The sequence below is a fragment of the Myxine glutinosa genome, chromosome 10, assembly GCF_964187855.1.
Source record: "Myxine glutinosa chromosome 10, kmMyxGlut1.1, whole genome shotgun sequence".
In the NCBI taxonomy this organism is placed as follows: Eukaryota; Metazoa; Chordata; class Myxini; order Myxiniformes; family Myxinidae; genus Myxine; species Myxine glutinosa.
In genome coordinates, this window is record NC_136270.1 from 93,916,040 (window position 1) to 93,922,920 (window position 6,881).

Genomic DNA, 6,881 nt, shown 5'->3' on the forward strand with positions numbered 1-6,881 from the left:
CGTGTGATTGAAGAAGCTCACGTCTCCGTGCTCATTTGGGGCCTTTCTGAACGAAGCCCGACGAGACAAGATGGTACCGGGACTCCACCATAAAATGTCTCGGACTCAGACGAACTTATTGTCCAAGGCGGATTTGTCGTTTGAGGAGGCCAGGGTTAAATGTCTGGCGGACGAGATGGCCAGCAAAGCGAACCGAGAGCACATGGGTCAGATATCTTCGGAGGCGACCAAGGACGGAGCAGCGGAGGCGAATCGAGTCCAGCAGGGGAAGAGAAGTTTCGTACAAGGTGGGAGGAAAAGGGAAGCACACAACAAGCCGGCGGCCGGAGTCTGGTGCAAATGTGGCGGTCGGACAAATCGTCGCACAGAAAACTGCCGACTCAGGAATGTGAACTGTCATTCCTGCGATGAAAAGGGACATATTTCCAAGGTATGTCCAGGGAACATCAATCAACAGGAACGAAGACAGAAGAAGTACGGCTTAAAAACTGCAAGTTCCGCCAAGTGCGTGGATTCCAACAGCGATCATGACTCAGAGAGGGAACGAGACCATGAAGGATTTGGGTTGTACCGAAACGGTGAAGACTCTCACAATAAGGTTAAACCCATTAAAGTAAAGGTGGCTGAAGGACATTGTGATATCACCATGGATCTGGATACTGGGTTGTCACGCTCCACGATTTCAGAGACTGTGTATAGAAATAACCTGTCTAAGTATACCTTGATTGATATAAACCTAACTCTTCGTAGTTACACGGGGGAAGTAGTCCTTATATTGGGTTGTGTGAAGGTACCAGTCAAATACCTGGATAACCCAGAGATGTTTGTCGAACTTGTGGTGGTAGAGGGGACACGTCCATGCCTATTGGGGAGAGATTGGTTGAGTAAAACCAAACTGAATTGGGATGGGAAAATATTTTCTCAGTGTCAGACATCTCCAAAACAAAGGTCCCAGAATCAAAGGATTTCCCCCCAAAGTTCAATAGGTTACGAGATCAGAACAAGGTACTATTCTCGACTACCGGGGCAGGGATAAAAGGATACACAGCGACACTCAAATTAAAGCCGAATGCTAAACCGGTATTCCAGAAAGCGAGGCAGATTCCATACTCTGTGGCAGGAAAAGTCGACAAAGAGTATGAGACGCTGATAAAAGCAGAAATACTGAAATCAGTAGCAGTGAGTGATTGGGCGTCACCAGTTGTACATGTTCCCAAACCCAGTCAATCGATCAGAGTTTGTGGTGATTACAAAGCCCTAAACGAGGCCATTGAGGATGATAATTACAAACGACAAAACACTCAGGACTTGTTTGCCAACATTACACAGAATGGCACACAGCCGAAAGTGTTTCCCAAGCTTGATTTGACAGGAGCATTCAATCAGTTATTTCTTGACGTGGCTTCCTCTAAATTACTCGTGCTGAACACACAGAAAGGTCTTCTAGCTCCAAAAAGACGAAGTTTTGGTGTAAAAACAGCACCATCTCAGTTTCAAACAACCATGGACAAAATTCTGTTGGGAATAGAAAATGTCCATTGCTGTATGGAGGACATCGTGGTGGCCATGGATACAGTAGATCAGCATGTGAAGGTGTTGGGAAAGGTCTTGCAAGCATTGAAGAAGCACAATGTGCGACTAAATGGTGTAAAATGTCAATTTTGGGGGATTTTGGGATGTAAAATGTCAACGAGGGGATTGGTCCATTGCAAAACAAGGTCGCGGAAATTCGAAAAGTGGGAAAACCAACGAATGTATCCGAATTGAAATCCCTGTTAGGAATGGTTAACTACTATGGAAAATTCATTCTAAATTTGTCCTCAAACCTGGTACCCCTCCATGACTTATTGAACCATTCCAAGAAATGGACGTGGTCTCAGCAAGGTGAACAAGCGTTCAAGTACGCGAAGATGGTTCTCACGGGAGATATAGTCTCAGTACATCATGATCCTATGAAACCGCTCGTGTTCAGCGTAGATGCCCAAAAGGGTGAGGGTCTTGTCTCAGCCATACATTGGCAGATGGGACCGAACGTCCGATGACATACGCGTCGCGTACCCTGAGTGCAGCAGAAAGAAATTACGCACAAATCGAAAAAGAGGGATTGGCAATAGTGTATGGATTGAAGAAGATTCAATCGTCCGTGTTTGGGCGGAAGTTCAAATTGATCTCGGATCACAAGCCACTGACCCGAATATTCGGTCCCAAAGTAGGAATACCTCCATGAGCAGCGGCTGGAATGCAACGGTGGGCGTTGTTGCTAAGTGGGTACACCTACGACATTGAATAGGTGCAACAAAACCATGCGTCGCAACAAAACGCGAACGCCGACATGTTAAGCCGATTTCCAGTCGACGATCCAGTGTTCGGCGGATCCGGAAGAAAACTTTGTTTTCAAAACAATGGTGGACTCGTTACCGTTGAATGCAAAACATATTGCAGAGAGTACGGGGAAAGATCCGGTATTAGCGAAATGGATGAGTACACTTCATCGGGATGGCCGAGTTATTGTGAGGATAAGACGTCACAACAGTACTTCACACGGCGAGACGAGCTGTCGGTCGGCCCGTTACAAACGCGAATGTTCGATGAACTTCACGAAAGTCACCCCGGTGTTTGTCGAATGAAAGCGTTGGCGAGGTCGTTCGTTTGGTGGCCCCGCGCTAAATGGCGACAAAGAAGACAGGGTCAGATCATGTCGCAAATGCACAGATGCACAATTAGCACCGAAAGTTGTTCCTCTTTTGTTATGGCATTGGGCTACAGAACCGTGGCAGAGAATTCATGTGGACTATGCAGAGGTCAAGGGTCAAAACTTTCTCGTGGTTGTGGCCAAGTACTCTAAATGGCTAGAAGTCTTCCCTATGTCTAGCGCCACCGCGGGGGGTTTGATCGCGGTTCTTTAATCCTTATTTGCAAGATCCGGGTTGGTCACTCAGGTCGTCTCAGATAATGGACCACAATTCATTGCGGACTAATTTTTTGCTTTTTTAAAATCCAATGGTGTTGAACATACCTTATGCCCCCCCTACCATCCCTTTTCAAATGGATTGGCCGAAAAGAACATGCAGACATTCAAGAGAATGTTCAAGAAATCAGATAATTCATTGTCGATACAACACAGGGTAGCAAAAGTGCTCCTGATTTACAGGAACACGCCGCACACTACAACTGGGATAACACCCGCAGAACTGTTCCTGAAACGCACTCCCAGACCCCGACTTTCGTTAATCAAACCATGTCTGCAACGAAAAGCCGAAAAGAGGCAGAGGGCTTCAAAATTCCAACGCGACGGATTAAACCCGAACGTTCGTCAATATGACATGTATCAGCCGGTACGTGTTAGAGATTTAAGGGGAGGAAAAGGGAAGTGGATACCTGGTACCATCGTATTCATTAAGAGTCCTAATACGTACCGAGTCAGGATGCTGGGAAATAACCGCCGATTTGGACACGCAGATCATTTGATCGCAGATGACTCTCGAGAGCAAACACCAAATCCGTTAGAGAGACCTTACTTGCCGGAGGTGGTACCAAGACTAGACGTCCCATCGATTAGTCTTCCTGTCAGTTTAAAACCTCCGGATAAGATGGTAAATCCAATACCAGAACCAGGAGATGACAAAACTGGTGTAAATGAGAAACCAGTAGTTTCACCCACAACCGGTAGGCAGTAACGGTGCAAGCATGACACCAACAACCGTCAGAAGGTCCACTAGACTCGAGTGATTAAACCTCCATCCCGAGATGTCTGAGGGTTGCGAGTCAACACCCGCTGGGTGCAAATTGCGCTCGGCATTCGGAATCAATATTTTTCATGGTACCGGGTGTCCAATTTTTTATAGTCGAGTGGGGTGCGAGGTGCAACATTGCGCTCTTGAAATATTAAAAGTTTAGTTTTGTTTGAGGTAAAAATACGCGCGCGGGAGAACTCTTTCTCACCGCGGATGGTGGAAGCGAGTGAGATGGCTGAGCGAGTGGAGGGTCCCTAAGAGTATGGAAGCGAGCCGGTGATGGAGGGGATGGAGGATAGGAGTGGAACCTCCCTTGTCCCGAGCATGAGCCCACCCCCCTCTCCTACGAAGGAGTCAGGGACAATCGGAACAGGTGCGATGGCCTACCAGGTCTTGTTACAAATGTTAATGGAACAAATAAAGGGAATGGGTGAACAATTGAAGGGAGATATGAAGGAATTGAATGACAAAATGAGGGGAGAAATGAAGGGAATGGGTGAGCGATTGGAAAACAAAATGGCTACCCAAAGGGGACGAATTGAAGGGAGATATGAATGCCAAAAAGGAACAAATTAAGGAAATAAAAGAGGTTATTAATAAAGAGAGGACCTGGAAGGCTGTCGGGCTTGTGTGGATGCTGCAATGCAACAACAGGGAGAGGAATTGGGACGTGTGCATCATCAGTGCGGTGGTTTGGAGCAACAGGGGGTAAAAATATTGGAGGTCTTTGTAACGGAACCGGACGGGGTGTGCATAGATTAATACTTGTTGGTGCCAGAATTGATTGGAGATGATGATGTGAATGATTGGCTGGATGCCTTGGACAGTATCATCGAGGAAAGATTGCTTAGGTCGAACATAGTCTGGGGAATGAGGTGAGTCGGTCCGTCACATATCCCCAGGATGAGATTAAAGTGACCGAGGGGACCCTCACCACGAGCTATAATTGGCTACCAGAGGCTCCGAAATTGGATACCCAGCAGGGGGTGTTTTGGCTCCGAGCTGGATTCGGACATGGAAGAGTTAGAAGATAGAGCCTTGGAAAAGCTGGTCCCCATAGAGATTTTGGAACAGCTGCACGTTAAAGGGGCAGAGCAACCTGAAGAAGGGGTTGTTACCTGCAGCTGCGGTTGGGCACACAAGGCTAAAATTTTTAAAAGGAAATCTTAATTGAAATTTTATATGAGAATTTGATTTGGGGCAGCCATTGCAGGAGTTGGTCCCCGGGCTGCGGAATTCGGACCAGGAGAGGTAATTGAAGTTGGCCTCGGGAAAATTTGCCCCTTTAGAAATTGGGGTATGCCAGCCAGCTGGGGGGGAGGGGGGGGGGGTGCTGTGCTGGCAGGATTCAGGTGTGGAGTCTGACCATGGGTGTCATGTTATGGCCTGGGGCCCATGGGGGGTCTGGTGGAGTTGGGCGTCCCTTGTCCATCGGGGCACCGTCCGAGCATGTGTCTCAGGCTGGCCGGGTTGCTGGACCCTGGTTGGGGTTAAGACCTAAGGGGGGGGGGGGGGGGTGGATTCTGAGATGGCTTCTTCCAAGCACCTGGTATGGTGTAACATGAGGACCACTAGGGGGAGATGTTGTGCGTTGCGCTTTGGTGGCAGCACCATGAACGGCCGACAAGCGTCTGATGTGGTGACCGCACAGGCATGCGGCAAGACAGGCTCTCCCTGAGACTCTCCAGCATGTGGTGACCTGCCATGCTGTGCTGGTCCATGGACACGGGTCTAACCGCATGGACAGGAACGGATTATAGCCCACCGGACAAGTATGGGGGCATCTGTGTAACGTGATGGTGTGAGCATGACCTGCCACAGATGATCTGTTGTGATTTGTGGACTCTCAGCTCGGGAAGAGAGCCATGGGATGGAATCGGGAAATTTGGAACAAGCCGAGCAAATGGGGCCATGCTCGGCTGGCAAGTGTATGGAGAATGGGTAATCATGTGGGTTAGACACAAAATTTAAGGGTGAATTTTGTGAGTTGGCCAGGGTGGACACTGTAACGTCGGTGCGTCGTCTGGGTTCTGTGTGGAACAGATGGCGAGTGGATGGGCGCTGCCTGCTCTCTTCGTGCCCGGCGGCTGGAGGAGCGAACTGTGGACTGAGGCCTGCATTTACCCACGCAGAGGCGCGGGGACTGTGACAATTCCCGACGGGGTTCAAGAGCCGCTCGGAGCTAAATACACTACATTTTTACTTTTGTTCTTTTATATTTCCCCATGTGTTCCATCATTGACTGAACACCTTGGAGTGTTAAGCTTGCTCGGCTAACCCGTCCCCAGGGGTGTACACCCCGGGAACATGACAATATACCTGTCAGCAATGGTTGCGGCTGAAACAGCCGAATCCACGAATTAGAAGGGGTGTCCACTTAATTTTGGTCATGTAGTGTATGTATTTCTTTGGTTTGCAGTGGAACAAAACAAAAAAAGCTGAAAAAATTACTAAATCTTCGCTTATTCCACACAGAAATCCTAAAATGGCCCAGACAATATTATTGGCACCTTTTAGAGGTTGTTAGAAATAATTAGATTTCAAGCAGGTGATTTTCCTTTACTTTGGAATTGAACTCACCCGTGGTGAGTTGCAGGTGCCTGCAATATAAAAATCACTAATTCAACCAGTTTGAATCGAGAAAAGTAGTAACTCTTCTGTTTTGTGTCACTGTGTGTACTGCGATGAGCATGGAGAAAAGAAAGAAAACCAGAGAATTGTCTCAGGAGGTCAGACACAAGATTGTAGCCAAGCATGGACAATCTGAAGGCGACAAGTACATCTCCAAAGACCTTCCTGTTCCTGTGTCCACCGTACGCAATGTTATCCGGAAGTTTAAGGCCCATGGCACTTTAAACAACCGCCCTGGACGTGGCCGCAAGAGAAATGTTGATCGAAGGTTGCAGCGAAGGATTGTTCGAATGGTGGAGAAAGCACCTCGATAAATTGCCAAACAGATTCAAGCTGACCTTCAGACACAAAGTACAACAGTTTGAACTCGCACCATCCATCGCCAACTCAATGAAAGGGGGTTGGTTCAATGGTAGTAGACCTAGGAAGACCCCACTGCTTTGAGAGAGACAAAAGAAAGCCTGACTGGATTTTCCAAAACACACCTAAACAAGCCAAAATCCTTCTGGGAGAATG